The sequence below is a fragment of the Nematolebias whitei genome, chromosome 15, assembly GCF_014905685.2.
Source record: "Nematolebias whitei isolate Nwh7 chromosome 15, NemWhi1, whole genome shotgun sequence".
In the NCBI taxonomy this organism is placed as follows: Eukaryota; Metazoa; Chordata; class Actinopteri; order Cyprinodontiformes; family Rivulidae; genus Nematolebias; species Nematolebias whitei.
The window spans coordinates 33,481,225-33,496,716 of NC_056512.1; the positions used below are offsets into that span (position 1 = coordinate 33,481,225).

Consider the following 15,492-nt stretch of genomic DNA (forward strand, 5'->3'; position numbering starts at 1 on the left):
CTGTGGAGCTTGAGAAAACTCTGACAGATGAGACAGTGTAGACGTGTGTGTGTGTGTGGGGGGGGGGGGGGGAACACATGCTGCTGCAGTATGATCTGTATTGATCATTAAAAACAGCTCCACTTTCTGAAAAAGGCTGTCAAAAAATGGGGATGCACAAATTTATTCATATGTCCTCAAACTAGGAATGTGTGATATGGCATAAAATTCATATCACGATATCTATTGTGATGGGTGGCAGTAATGATATATATCATATGTTTTTGGTATAAAACTTGCAATAGGAATGAAAAAAAAAAGCATAGGGTGTCATTTTGCTACCATTTATTTTGAAAACTGCTATACCACAAAATAATCTCAATCAAGAAAATTCCACTACTAGGTCCAGAGAGTTTTTAAATAATTAACAATAAAGTATTAGTCTTCTTTCTTGTAGTGCAAAACAGTTCAAAATATACCAAATGTAGTTTTAGCCATACGTTTTAAACTAAAGAATATGTTGCTATTTCTTAACAGTTTCGAGTCTTCTCACTTATAAATGAACATCAACAGAGCAGCATTTTACCAGTACTCTGAATACACTTAACGCTCTAACCCTCCAGTGGGCATCTCGTTCCGCTATAAGGAGAGCTGACACAAAATGGCGACCAGTTTCCTCTGTGGCTTTGACCCGAGGGTCTTGCAGTAAAATCATACAACACAGTGTTCTTTTACAGATCAGAGAGCAGGTTAACCCATTTTTTTAAGCACAAATGCACTCTCTAAACATGACTAACACTTACTTTAACTTTTGACGGAACACAAAATTTTGTGCATGCGTTCGAATACGGCAACAGTACGGCAAGCTGGCCGTAGTTAGCGTGTAGCTTCGCTACTTAGCTCTTGAAGAAAACAAACTTTAACACCATTTACGCAGTTTTCAACAACAACAACAGCAAAACGTAACAGTTAAATCTGACAACTCTGATTTTGCATCAGACACAGCATTACTGCGGTTAGCCGATAGAAGACAGATCAATGTCATAGGCTAAATGTCTATCGTTTTTACCGTGTACCATATATATTGCGCATTACTACCTCAAACGTATGCAGAAATTAAAGTTATGTTCTTAAATGCATATCACCCGCCACCTTTCTTGCCAGTTTCAAACAAAGATAATTTTTGTTACTGACAATATGCTTGACCTCATGCAATATGTTACAATGTCACACTTAAGAGTACAGGTTGGGAATGTCCCTCAGCTACAACATCAAATTTTAGCTCGAGATTTGTAAAACTGAGTTGCACCAAGTTATTTCAATTAGCTGTGGCAGCCATCTTGAATTGGATTAACTTTAAACGGTATCAGTTGTAGATATACATCCAGTGATGACGTTCTGAAAGTTTCATTAAAAATGTTTCCAGTGGTTCATGAGATATTTTGCTAACTGTTAATCAAAATCAACTCCAACGTTTAATGCTAAAGTTTTAAACTCAGATCTGGATCAAACGGAAGCACTTGGAGAATATGTTGTGAATGACTATTGACCACCACAACACCAAAGTTCAGTACAATGTCTAAAATTGATTTATAGCCATCTTTGTCTCTGTCGGCTAAATTGAATTGGGCCGTCGCTACAAGGTAATCGGTTATAGAGGTACATCCAATTAATATTTTCAGCAGGTTTCATTAAAACTTGTGTGGTGGTTCATGAGATACTTTGGAAACAGATGCACACACACACTGCCACAAAATATTATGGCTCACCTTTATTTTTAGCAGCAGACACTTAATAGAAAATATATTGCTTAACTCAAGAGGGCGGATGAAATCTTTTTTTCTAATTTAACAACTATCTGCTGCACCATCACCTTCCCTTACCGCCTAGCTGCAAAGCTAATCTCTGTGCACCTAATGGCGTCCATCCAGTGTTAATGTTCACACTCTGGCTTAGCAATGTCCTGCAACTAACATTGACCAAATCTCTCCTCATACCTCACTGTTTCATCACACATTAGCCAGTATGGTGCAGACTTTCTGCTTGTTAAAAATGAAGACATTTTGTTTCCCTAACAACCATAAACAAATCAGCGTAACTGCAGACAGGATCCACTGCTGATATTAAAATCGTATTCAATTCCATTGACGTTTGTTTAAACATGGACAATTTGCAAACCTTGTTCCTGGTTAGGCTTTTAACAAGGATGAGGATTGCATGGAAAAACCTCTGTCTTTTGTGTAAAATCCAACTTTTAGATGTATTCAATGCAAATAATTCAATGCAACACAGAAACAAGCTCATTTGGTTTAGTTCCAGAGAACAAGTAGGGTTGCAAAATGTAATCAGAAGGTGGCCATATTACACATGACTGTAAATTAGTATTAACGTTAATGGATGCTAACCAGACAAAGCTTTAGACTCTATAGCCCATAGGAGAAAAAGAGAAGTGAAATCTACCTGGAAACCTTCTATTTATCTTCCTGTTGGCAATCCTGGCAATGCCAAGACAGCATTTTGGTACATTAAATGTGTTTCCCCACAATTTAGTCATTTCTCTCAACTACTTATAATAACCATAGAACTTGCTTAAAAAAACAGACACTCCGGGGGATGTGAGCCGTGACTAACCTGGTAAGCAATCAGCAAAGATAAACAACTAAATTCCAGAAAAGTGCCTGTCAATGTTTTCTTTCACCTGCTGACCCTTGGTGAAACTACAGTAATCTATGTCTTGGGTTTAGTTAAAAAGAGATGTAACACAGGTTGTATCCACTTCCATTACTGCCAGTCCAGAAGCTGGCAATTTAATTTTACATGAGATTCTAATAGATTTACAGAAATCTTACCAGTTAGTGTTTGCTGTCACTGAGATACTGTCTGAGCAGCACTATAATTGAAGTAGGAGGATTTATATCACCAACGGCCTTGTACAGAAATGTGGATGAAAGAAAGATGGATGGAATGCAAAATGCCCAGGAATGAGGTAGAATTAGGCACCTGCATTGGCCCCCCATCCACCCCCACATGCTGCCCTCTCAGCAGACTGCCACTCTGTTTCCTCTCTCGTTCCTTTTTTATACAATTTCTCCACCGCACAGCTCCTTTGATTGCCGCTTCCTGTGGGCATGCACAATCTCTCTCTCTCTCACACGCACACATTCACACAGAAACAAATACAACACATGCATAACACACAAAATCTCAAGACACCCAGAAACACATTCCTTCCCTGCTGCGCAGAGACAGTTGTGCCAGCTGAGTTTTGATTTGGGAAGAAAAGTTGCCTCCACTACAAATAATGACAGGCACTCAAGAAAGAAGCAGAACGCCATTATCGCACGGAAACTCGTAGACACACACATGCAAGAAAGAAAATGCAAAACTCTTAAAAGCGTGTGAAAAGAACTGCTAAGATCAACTTTAAATCTAACATGCACACATTATATATATATATATATATATATATATATATATATACACACACACACCCACACACACACACACACACAGGCTGCCACCCACATACAGCAGGAACAAACACACAAGTGCGTTCAGACACCCTCCCATTTAGCTGTACAGAATAACCAAAAGGCATTCAGCCATTTCAGCGGCGTTCTGAGAGCCAGCCAAGTAAGAGGTCTGTCAGTGCATTAGCCAGCATGTAATCATAGCTCAACCTCACTGCAATTAGAACTGGTTCTAATTCTTCACTGGAAGCACTGCCTTGTTCCACTGCTAATAGTTTACTTTACTCCAACAGCTGACAGACCCAACCCTTCCTCCCTGGCATGGCTTTTAAAACTCAACACACACATACACACACAAATTTACAGCTGTAGTTAGTCTGTCAAAATGGGAGTTCACAATGGATCCCAGTAATCGTCCCACTTGTGCCACATGGGTCCTGTGAGTCCTTCAGGCTGGCTGCAGTTCACCTGTGCAATGCTGCAATATTGCAATGGTTTGTTATCTGGGTGTCCAAAGACTTCTTTAAAAAGTCTTCAATTAATCCAAAATGCTGCTGCCAGAGTCTTAACTGGAGTTAGTTGGACAGATTATATATCTCCAGTTTTAGCTTCTCTCCATTGGCTCCCTGTCAAGTCCAGAATATAATTAAAAATCTTATTTCTAACCTGCAAAACTCTCAACAACCTAGCTCCATCTTATATTACAGATCTTATTGTTCCATATTTTCCTAACAGAGCACTTTGCTCTCAGACTGCAGGCTATCTTGTGGTTCCTAGAGTTTCCACAAGAAAAATGGGTGGAAGATCTTTCAGTTATCAGGCTCCTCTCTTGTGGAACCAACTTCCAGATACTCTCCGTAAAGCTGACACATTGTCCAGTTTTAAGACTGGGCTTAAGACTTTCCTTTTTAATAAATCCTATAATTAGGGGTGGCTTGTCATGCTGTCTTAAGCTTAGACCACTAGAGGACAAACTGACCTCATTTCCTTAAATGAATTGTTATAACTGAATATTATTCATTTGATACTTTTTCTATCTTAACGTGATTCTTGACCTGCCATTGTGTATCCGTTCCTCTCAAACCCAGCCGGCTGAAGCAGATAGCCACTTGTCCTGATCCTGGTTCTGCTAAAGATTTCTTTCTCATGGGGGAGTTTTTTCTTTCCACGGTCGCCTTCATGCTTGCTCAAGATGAGCGTTCCGCAATGGAGTTAAATTCAAAGCAGTCTGCTCCTCAGATAAAGTCTTAAATTATTATTTTTATCTCTGGATGTTTCTGTTCAGTACCCTGAGATGACTTCTGTTGCGACTTGGCGCTTTATAAATAAACTGAAATAAACTGTGCGGTGAGGCTTGTGTGAGTAAAGACCTCCCTGCTGTCTTAAAAATAAAAAAATGACAGAAAATTATGAAACAGTTGCAAAAATAAAAATGTGAAAGCTCTCAAGTGTTTGCAGCCGATGTTAAAGGCAAGTGTTTAAAAGTCAGATAGAAACAGTGCTGGGAAACATTAGTTAATGAAGACCAAGGAAAAGGGAACCCCCTCCCTCCACCCTACTAAACTGATGATATTGCTATTAGGCTGGGAGCTGGCACACTCGGGTGTCACTTCAAAGCATTCCCCACTATTAATCAGCGGCTATCCAGCCCTTCAGAAAAAGCCCTGCTGGCTGTGCTGCTAACTACCCCTCTCAACATCAACACAATGGAGCTATCATCGCGGCCGTTATGTTACGCCTCGGCCAGACAACGCACCTTTATCTCTGCATTTATGTTACACGCTCACAGCCAATTAATTTACCTGCCACGTCTCAGAATAAAGCATTTGGAGTAGGTGGTGGCAGAGGAGCACATTTCCATTGTGTGCTGGTGTATGCATTAGGGTGGGGGATGGGGGGATACATAGCTCAGGTTGCATGCAGCAGGCTGCAGGTTTGGCCTTGGGGAGATCTTTGTGAAAAGCACCTGCAAGAAGCTGCAGCCTGTCTGACCATGACAGCACAGGCCCAAACCTCTCTTGATCTGGCGAGTCACCTGGCACCCCCCAGGCGGCAGCTTAGCGTCTCCCTAACAGCTTCCCCCTCCAGGCGCCCCCCTCCCCCACTCCCCCCTGACAAACAGCAGCCACTCAGCTACTCAGCTGGATATCAGCAACCAAGACTGAGGATTAACTACCCCACAGGCCCTACCTCTTTACACATTAGATACTTTTCTAACTGCTAATAGATTTTTTTTTTTTCCGTTTTTTTTCCGTTTTTTTTTTTTTTTTTTGCCTTGGCTGTTGTGTTGATCTGCACTGTTTGACTGGTCAAAGCAAGAATCTGCAGACCAGGAGTGAGTTTTTGAGCAAGTGATAATCAAGTCATTTTTGAAGTTATCTTCTTTCAAATATCTAACCAAGTTAAGTCAGGTCCTCAGGACACATGGAAATAAAAATGTTGAAACTTTTGGTCTTTAATCCAAAAGACCAAAACACTTAAAACACCTCACTCCCTCACTTAATCTGATGATGTTGCTCTTAGAAGAGCAACATCATCAGGCCCGGACTCTACAGTTTACACTCATCTGCAGGCCAGCGGTCACTCTTTCAGGGATGAAGATGTTCACATCCTTGATAGAGAGGAACACTGGTTTGAGAGAGTCAATTCAATTTCAATTCAGTTTATTTATACAGCGCCAAGTCACAACAGAAGTCGTCTCAGGGCACTGAACGGTAACATTCATGTATATAAAAATAAGTTAATAACATTGTTTTTCTAAGGAGCAGACTACTTTGAGTTTAACTCCATTGCAGAACTCTCATCTTGAGCAAGCACGAAGGCGACAGTGGAAAGGAAAAACTCCCTCATGAGGAAGAAACCTTTAGCAGAATCAAGCTCAGGACAAGCGGCCATCTGCTTCGACCAGCAAAGACAAGTGAAGGAAGCCATCTTTGTGAAGAGAAACTAGCTACATGCGCACAGTTCTTTGACAGGATTGAAATGTTTTCAGATTAAATAATTTGAATGTACATGGGCACAATCTGTTCACGACGAATGTTTACATGCAGCGGGCTTTTAACAGAAGTACTGACATGCACAGAGTGGTAAACGCCTTTAAAAATTCACAGAAGAAGAAATTCTACTTTTGTTCTTCTTCCGGGATGAACGTAAACAAAGCTGAGCGCCCAAAATGGACCTGCACCAGGCTTTAATGACGGTGGAGACGTTACTGCAGTCCTCGAGTGAGCTACAGGTAATACAGATAATTTTGAGCTCTTCCAAAGTTTCTAGTAGAAATGTTGTGTTGCTCACCGACAAGTTTTGCTTCCCTGACATGCGAATATTATTAGCATTAGCCAGGCAGAAATGAATAAGTGAGGTAGACATAGGTCGCACATGCGCAGTCAGGTCAGTTTTCCACAATCGGAAAAAAATGAACAGATTAAGTGTTTATATGCACATGTTCAGATTATGAATCAGCTTAAACCACCCGTCTCATTCCGATTACAATTGTTTTGGTATCGAGCTGAATTAACAACGAATAATGCGAATGGGGCGTTTACATGTCGCATTTTTATTCCGAATGGCCATTTCGATTACTTATGTCCATGTAAACATAGCTAATGTCCATCATTAAACAGGGGCGGAGGCCTCTGTGTCCACCTGTCACCTTCTTACAATGCTGTTATTGCAAGTACCACTAGCCCTCTGTGAATAGCAAGCGGCCATCAGGGCACTAACGATCAATTGTTAGGCTGATGGTCCTCCTTTATCATGTGAACAGCTAGTGTCACAGCAAACTGGTTGATCCACTATGCTAGGTGCTATTTATAACACTGAGTTTAATGCAGCGCCTCAGACTGAAGAAGTCTTTAGGATTAAAGACGAACGTTTCAACAATTGTTTTTATCCATCCAGAGGACCTGACTTAACTCTGTTGGATTTTTATACCTGGAGCATGCATCAGGATACTTCTTTCAAATAGTCATCAATACGTATCAGCTTTGAAATCGGTCAAAGAGGCAAATGTCTTTGTCCAGGACACACTTTCCTCAGCGCACACAAACCAGTCCCATGTCCCTTCAATACCTAATGGAGAAAGTGCAATGCCTTTCTTTAACGCCACAACTCACATCTTGTAAAATTTGCACATTCATGTTACACAAAGATTTTACAACACGAGACACTCCCCCTCGCTCTGCGTGTCCTCTGGTACGGAGAGACTGCAGACCGTAGCAGTGCTGAGGGGATGAGATAACCGCTCACTATTGTGAGAAAAGGCTGTCAAGCTTTTTTTCCCCTCTCTCTCTCTTTCGCTCTCGCTCTACAAAGGATATAAAAAAGCTGGAGCAGTGGTTGCAGAAATAGTCCTGTTTCTATAATTAGATGTAAACAGATGAAACACTCGAGCTCTCTCTGTCCCACTGGTCCCACGGCCTCCTGGGAGGCGAGATGTGAGAGTCTGTGTGACGTGCTGGTGTTGAGGGCAAGTGTGTGTACGTGTTTGTGTGTCTTTTCATGCGTCTGTTTGCAATGCACCAGTAAGTGTATGACAGAATGTGACAGTGTGCATCTAGTCTTGCTGTCACTTTCCACCGTCTTCATCTGGTTACATGTCTACTTTTTTTTTTTACTTTCTTCAGCACACACAAATCAATCCCATCCCCCCTTTTCCCGACCTCGTCTAGGTCACTGGTCATGCACGGCAAAAAGAGAGCTCTAATGTGAGCTAATATGCATGAACCAACAGCAGACAATTTCACATCTGTTGAGACAGTTGTTTGCCCCACATTCTGAGGATGCCTGCTGTGTTAAAGAGTGGATGCAGTGTAGCCTAGTGGTCATACCAGGTGAAAGGGATCAGAAAAAATAGAAAAGATGCTCATTGAAGAGAAAATTCTGATCCCCAACTCTCTGAGTGCAAGATTTTTGATGTAAATTTTGCAATTAACTTTTCTGAGTCATTGCTAAATATCTAAGCAAAACAGCTCATGAACCATTGGACAGATTTTAATCAAACTTCCATGAATAAATTCATTGGAGGTACGTCTACAACCTTTGGAGTCAACCCAATTTAAAATGGCCTCCACAACCAACTGACCTCAGAAACCACAAAAATGTCTTTAAATCTGTCAGTTTTACAAATATTCAGCAAAGGTTAGTTCTGGTAACAACACATATTCAAGTGTCAAATTTTTCAATATTGCATGAGATCATGCTCAATTTATTTATTTATTTATTTATTATAAAGGTTTGAATAAACTTATATTTTTGTCCTTTTGCAACATACGATAATCTTGGTTTAAAACTCTGAAGCGAAAGCCAATGGGTGATTCTTTCAAGGAATGCTAGGCCTTTCATTTATTTAGCTTTTCAACATCAGAAAATTACAAAGACTTCCTTACAAATAAGTAGGAGCAACAAATATGTATTGGATTGCTTACAGTGTATGCAATACAAATTAAGAGACACTGACACATTCATATAACTGATGCTACAGTACATTTAGTGCCTGTTTTGTTCCAAATTTAAGTTTATCTGTCTTCCAGCTAGGCCTGGCACGATAACAAATTTTGCTGGGCGATTGTCTCAGAAATTATTTCGATAAACAATAATATTGTTTGAAATTTGACAGTAATTAGTAATTATTGTCAAATTTAAGAAGAAATGTTTAATTTGTTTTGAGTGTAGTACCTTTTGCGACCACCGGATGGCAATATAAGACCGAACCGAAGGATGAGGGAGCGAGCAGTGCGTCTCTTTAAGGAAAATGGGAGGGAGGTCGCTTGATGTCATGGGCTGTCTCTCTTCAGTTCTCAAAATGGTGGACGCTTGGTGTGGTTTGAGTCCTTTAGCATAGCATTTTTCACACAAAGCTTTTAATGTAAAAAAAATCATTACACAAGTTCTCAGCTTCTTTTTGCAGAGAAAAACTTTTTACACAAAGTTACATGTTACAACCATGTATTACGGAGCTTCGACAAGACGGGAGTTTTTTTTTTCCCCGAAGTTGGCCTGTTAGCTTAGCTCGTAGCTTAAGCCTTAGCTTCTCCGCTTAGCTGCTTTTAACAATCCAAAAACGCGATTTTGGATGGTTAAAATGGATTTTAAAGAGAAAAGAGAATGGGATGGGTCATCGAAGAGCACTGGAGTTGAGCTTTTTATCATCCAGTGTTTTCAGAAAGAGAGAGACATGAAGAAACGATAAAGCTGATAATTGAAAACGAGGTTGATAATTTTCATTTATCATGCTATTAATTATCCTGATGCATGATCATGCTACATGCTATTAATTGATTTATTGTTTATCACGACAGGCCTACTTCCAGCTATTTACCACCTTTATATTATTTGAGACAGTAAAGGACAAAGTTTAAAAAAAAATAAATTCAAAGAGAGCATAGATAGAATTAAAGCTCTTTACTGATTCTCACTCGTCAGTGGCAAATGTTGGTTGTAGAGTAGAAACTTGACCTGGAGCAGCACTCTAAACTGCTCCCAGACAGATAAAAAAAAGCAATTCTAAAAATTATTCAACATGCAGAGAAAGGGCACATCATTAAAGCAGCACTGCCTGTTCCGATAAAAGCTGCATAAACTGGAGCGGCTGCGCAAAACGGCATCTTCTAATGCTGGAACATCGGGTCCGGCAGGGACAAACTCAGACGTTAGGGGGTTAACGATGCACCTGTCTACGCCTCGCAGCCAACAGGGTGCCTCAGCTGTACAATGTGGGGGGAGAGGGGGGTCGTCTGGAGAACACACACACACACACTTCCAAACCCACCCACCAACCCAAACAAAACCACACACACACGCACATTCATACACACTCACACGTACAGTATTGTCACTGACCGCAAATCAGCTGACAACAATGGAGCAACGGCCCCCGGTTTTTGTCGTTTTATTCTTTTCATTGAACGATAACAACAATAAAGTAGGAATTAAAAAAACAGAAAACAAGTAATCTGGATTTTCTGCTTGAGCCGTTAACAATGTCTAACAGCTGTCACATGAACACACTGAGGTGGGCCTGGGGCTGCCTGATGATAGCCTGCCTGATGCGTGGAAAGACGGGACAGTGAGGGGCCAAGAACAGGAAGGAGGAAGAAAAAGAGCAAAACCAGACGTCCAAATTAATCAGATTAATTTTAGGTAAATATTATATTAGTCTAATAAATCTCACACATTAACTTTTGATGGATGTGTGACTGTCATGAAGAGAAAAAAAAACTATTGGATTCTAATTTCAACATCTCATTTCCTTGTGTTAAGTTCAAAATTAGATGAGAGGAGGTTTGAAATCCAATACAGGAAGGTATTTCCCTGCCAGTCGCTCTCACCCGTGGGTCTCCTTTGTGTTTGGCCTGTGAACACGCCCCGTGCTTGAGGCGAGGGCTCCGTGGCACTGTGCCACACGGTGTAGTTTGGATGGCGGTCTGTTTGAAGAGCGTGGATCTGTGGGAACACGGCCGCTATAGCAAGTCAACTTGTTCCGAGCTGTTTCTCTGAAGAGCAAAGACACTCACGAAACAAAAGGAAATTTTCTTATGGGTCGGACTTCGAATTTACCATTTAAGTTACCTGACAGTCAGAAATATCTGATGGTTGGGCATTTTTTTGATGAGTAATGCCTAAAGAGCAGAAATGGTGATCCCATACAAACAAACAAAAAGGCGTTTTATCTTGCTTGTATTTTAATTACATACGGGTTTAAGAGCAATGAAAACATTTTGTGGATAAAACTATTTGCAGATATGAGAGGAGCTTACCCTTTCATAAGACAGCTGACCCCTCTTGTCAGGGCATTTGAGTTTCCAAAGGGCGTGTCAGAAGGGGACAGATGACGGTGGCGTCGGTACTATTCCAGCCAGGTGGAGGATGCCAAGCAACACCTTCACCATTCAGCGGGGCGCCATGTGACAGCATGAACTATGTCATCTCGCAACGATTCACAAAGCAGCCAACAAACAGGCCTTGTTTCCAGATCTTGCTTTGCCATAACACACAAAAAAGGAGGGAGAACACAGACAGAGCCAATAGGACTTGACCACTAAACCCTGCTATATCTGTTAAATTCCACTAGCGTACCTCTTGTATATGAAGTACATTTGTATTGAGTATTCCCAACATTTTGGACAGGGCACTTTTTAATGAAGCTAATTACACTCAGCATTAAAACCACTGCAACATCTGCTCTTGTCTGAGGTACTGAAGGATGTGTCTTTTAACGGGGCCACTGTAATCTCTCAAGTACTCACTACAGAAGAACTAAAAGACCTTGAAAAAGCACCAACACCCAACCACTGAAGTTTACTCTTTTAAAAACCCTGGTTGTTGCCGGCCTGTTGCTAATGCTACAAAACACTTGTGTTTGTCTTTGAACAGTCTTGGCTAGCACAGACCCATGGGATATTCCAGCAATGAGACGTTCAATAAAACTCAGTAAAGTTATTTATTCTCTTCTGGGGAGGAAAAAATGAGAGAAGGCAGACGGCATGGCTAACCTTTGAAGGGGGGAAACTCTCAGATATCCAGCTAGGACATAAAACCAAGGGAATGACAGGGACATCCTACCTGTAAACAATAAAGGGGGTGGAAGGGGCTGTTTTTTATCTTTAACAGCAGCTGTAAAACACACACCAAGCTGGGGTCTGCAACAATGGCCCAGAGGCAGGGGAGGGTGGCTGAAACAGAAGTGGCAGGAAGACGACCGCTTCCCAGACACAAGGGTCTTCCTGCTGGAAAGAAAGGAGGCTGAAAAATGGAGGGGAAAGGATGGGGAGGACAGCTTATAAAAAAGGAGAAGGGCAGATGTAAAGGAAGGGGAGGCTTAGTAAGGGAGATGACACAAACATGACCTTTGATTACATGGGGTGTTTAGAGCAGAGCTCAGCCATGGGCAGCCTGTGAGCCCCCCGCTGCTTTCACACAGCCACACCTCAGCCAGTGTATCCTGATCGGAACAATATGGCTGAAAGATGAACCAGAAGCCATAAATGCCAGCAACAGGGACAGCTCCACTGTGTCTCCTGCTCTGACACCATCCAGCATCTGAGTCCTGGCCTCACAGCCAAGAGCAGCCCATCTCCGATTCTGCACCAGAGCCAGCAGAAGATAAAATGTCTATTTCAAAGTCCTTGTAAATGAAGTGGCTGAATTAACCAGCATTAGATGCGTTTAAAGGTCCCTGACTCACTGTATCAGCGAGCACCCAGGGAAGGAAGCTGCTCCAATGTCACATTCCCAGAACACAGTGCAAGTGTAAACTATAAATCGACCACCTGGCATGCATTACAAATGACCAACTTGTTGTAGGTGAAGATGGACAGAAGCAAATGCAAACTGACAAAGTCGCTGCGGGCTCTAAGAAACATGGTTCAGCTGTAATGTGTGTTTGGGCTTCTTGTTGTCTAATTACCGTCAAAACTCGCATGTCTGTGCAGGAAGAAAAAGGAAATTTTTGCTCATATCATGCTTAAAACAAGGCCGCCCCTCTGGGAACTACGCCAAGGGAGAGCAGTGCAAATGCCATCCCTCTTTTTTCAGCAGCAGAGGTGTTGGGGTCGCTCACAATAAATACGTCTACAACGTCACAAGGCCTTTCAGGGAGCCACATCAGAAACCTCTCAATGCATTTTTACATCAACCCTGAAATATTTATGTTCTTTCTCAAGTATTCATGTGAACTCAAGTTAGTCCCGAAAGGGGGAAAGTGCAGAAAAACCGAACACACTCAGCAAACACCGCTCTCAGCTGTGCTATATAATGTTGCAAACATACAGGTCACCTGAAGAAACGCTAATGACCCGCCCCGTCATGCTAAACAGCTCTGACCTTGTTTGACGTTTTGCAGCCTGCTTGTAATTTTTTTAGGAAAACTGATAAAAAAATAAAATAAAAACACATAGGTAGCATGTGCCAAATTATTAGGAAAATGTACTTTACTATACATTTATTCTTAATTTAATGTTTCAAAATAAAGAAATCAAACTGGACAATGAAAAAGATCATCTTGCTTTTTTCCCCCAATTTGTCTCTTTCAAATAGCCTGCTTTGATGGTTATTTAAAAAAATACTGTGCATTTTCCCAAGAGCCACTTAAGTTAGTTTGGTGCTCTTAAAAAAAAAGAAATTTGCTATTATTGAAGAGAGCAGTCGTTTCAATTAAATTTTAAAAAACATCTATTGTTTTCATAAATTGATATCCTAAAAAAAAAAAAAAAAAAAAAAAAAAAAAAAGGGAATAATTTTGAATTAGTCTTCATCCGTCATCAGCCTTTTTGCATTGTGACACGCTTGACATTTTCAAGTATTATTAAAATAATAAATCAAATTGTGCGCACGGGCAGAGTGCAATAACAAAAAAATGATTTTAATCGAACCTATATGAGCTTTCAGAATGATCTGAAAGTATTCTGTGCAGGTAATTCAATCATACACTTGAAACCTAAAGGATTAAATCATATTTATCTCCAGGATATTAGTCTGCTCTGCAGTCCCACCCATGTGACGAAACAGAGGAGAACAATAAACCATCTCTGCTGCTCATCGAACGGCGATGACATTTGGAGGGGTAGGTCTACATGGTGCTGGGGGGGGGGGGGGGAATAATACACAAAATCTTAACGGTGGAAGCACCTTCACCAGCTTTCCTGCTCTCAACGAAACATCTGTAAGAAGAAAATGACATACAGATGCAGCCTCCCTGTGTATATATGTGTGTGTGTTTGCGAGCGTGTGATGTGAATACCAAACATGACTGTTGAGAGATGACTAGTGAACAGCATCTGTGAGTTCTCCTGAATGACTAATTGCACCCAAAGCTGTTTTTTTTATTATTATTCCTGCATTAATTCAGTGTCTTTACAATCAATACATTTCACAAAAAGAGTTGCTTCACCTCCACACTGCTTAAATAAGATATTAAAAATAGAAATAAACAAAACGTGCTTTAAATATACCAGGTTACATATCAGAGGTGGCTTTGATGCTCCTGATATCTATTTCTATTCTAGCTTCAGCAGATAAAAACGACTTCAAATGGCTAAAAATTTCATTTGCTTTTCAGCAACCTCCTCAGCTGCATCGTAAACACACTTCTGGAGGCTTCATTAACATATTGTCAAAGAAAACGATTGTTGAAGGGGAACTTGATGCAATCAATGCTGCTCTTTTGACTTAATCAGGCTTTGTAATCTGGGAAAAATAAAAAAATAAATAACAATTACATGCATCTTGTGATCTGGTCTATGACAAAATCTGCTTAATTGTAGTGTTCTTTTATTTTTGTGTTTATTTTTCCTAATACAAGTAAAAATCAGAAGCAGGTTTTTTGTGCCTATCTTAAAATATCCACCTTTGCATTCAAACGTGGCGTCAAAAATCCTCGTTCATCCAGAGAAACTGTGAATTAAAGCATCATGGATGTGTCTCTGGAGCTGCCTTTGCTTTCCAGGGCTGCTGAAGGTTACTCTGCTGAGCAGTCTTCAGGCTGAGAGGTGCATTTTGACTGATCTGGTGTGTTGCAAACGTGCACGTTTTGCTTCACATGATACCCAAGTCACTTGTTAAACCTGATGCATGCACTGTGAACACATTTGCACCCAGACACTTCAAAGCCCAAATACAAAGGAGGGGGAGTGGGGGGTGATTTTCCAGCCTTGCTCTTCCTGTAACCCCCATTAGCCTGCACTGTAACTCCTGCAGACCAGTCCAAGCAACCTCCACCTCTCTGTGCGTTTTGGGGACATATACACATGATTTGGCTCCATTTATAGAAAGACATACCAACATGTTGGGTCAGTCTTCAAATGTAAAAACTAAAATAGCTCTCTAATTTCCCCTTTTTAATTTGATCACAACATAATAAAATTCAGTTTGCTGACAGCCTTGGAGATACATCCATATTAATGGAAATGCCTGACCGTGGTCCTAAAGTAAATATAACACCATCCTTATTTATTGCTTGACATTTCAACAGCAAATTTCAGTCAACAGCCACACCTCATCAGATCCCATTAATATATATATATATATATATATATATATATATATA

General features: G+C 40.8%; 1 protein-coding gene across 1 annotated transcript in view; it reads right to left on the reverse strand.

The window, feature by feature from the left end:
* The window catches only part of LOC119421682 (BAH and coiled-coil domain-containing protein 1), a 77,399-nt gene that overhangs the window by 58,373 nt on the left and 3,534 nt on the right, over positions 1-15,492 (reverse strand). The gene's annotated exons all lie outside the window — the stretch shown is intronic.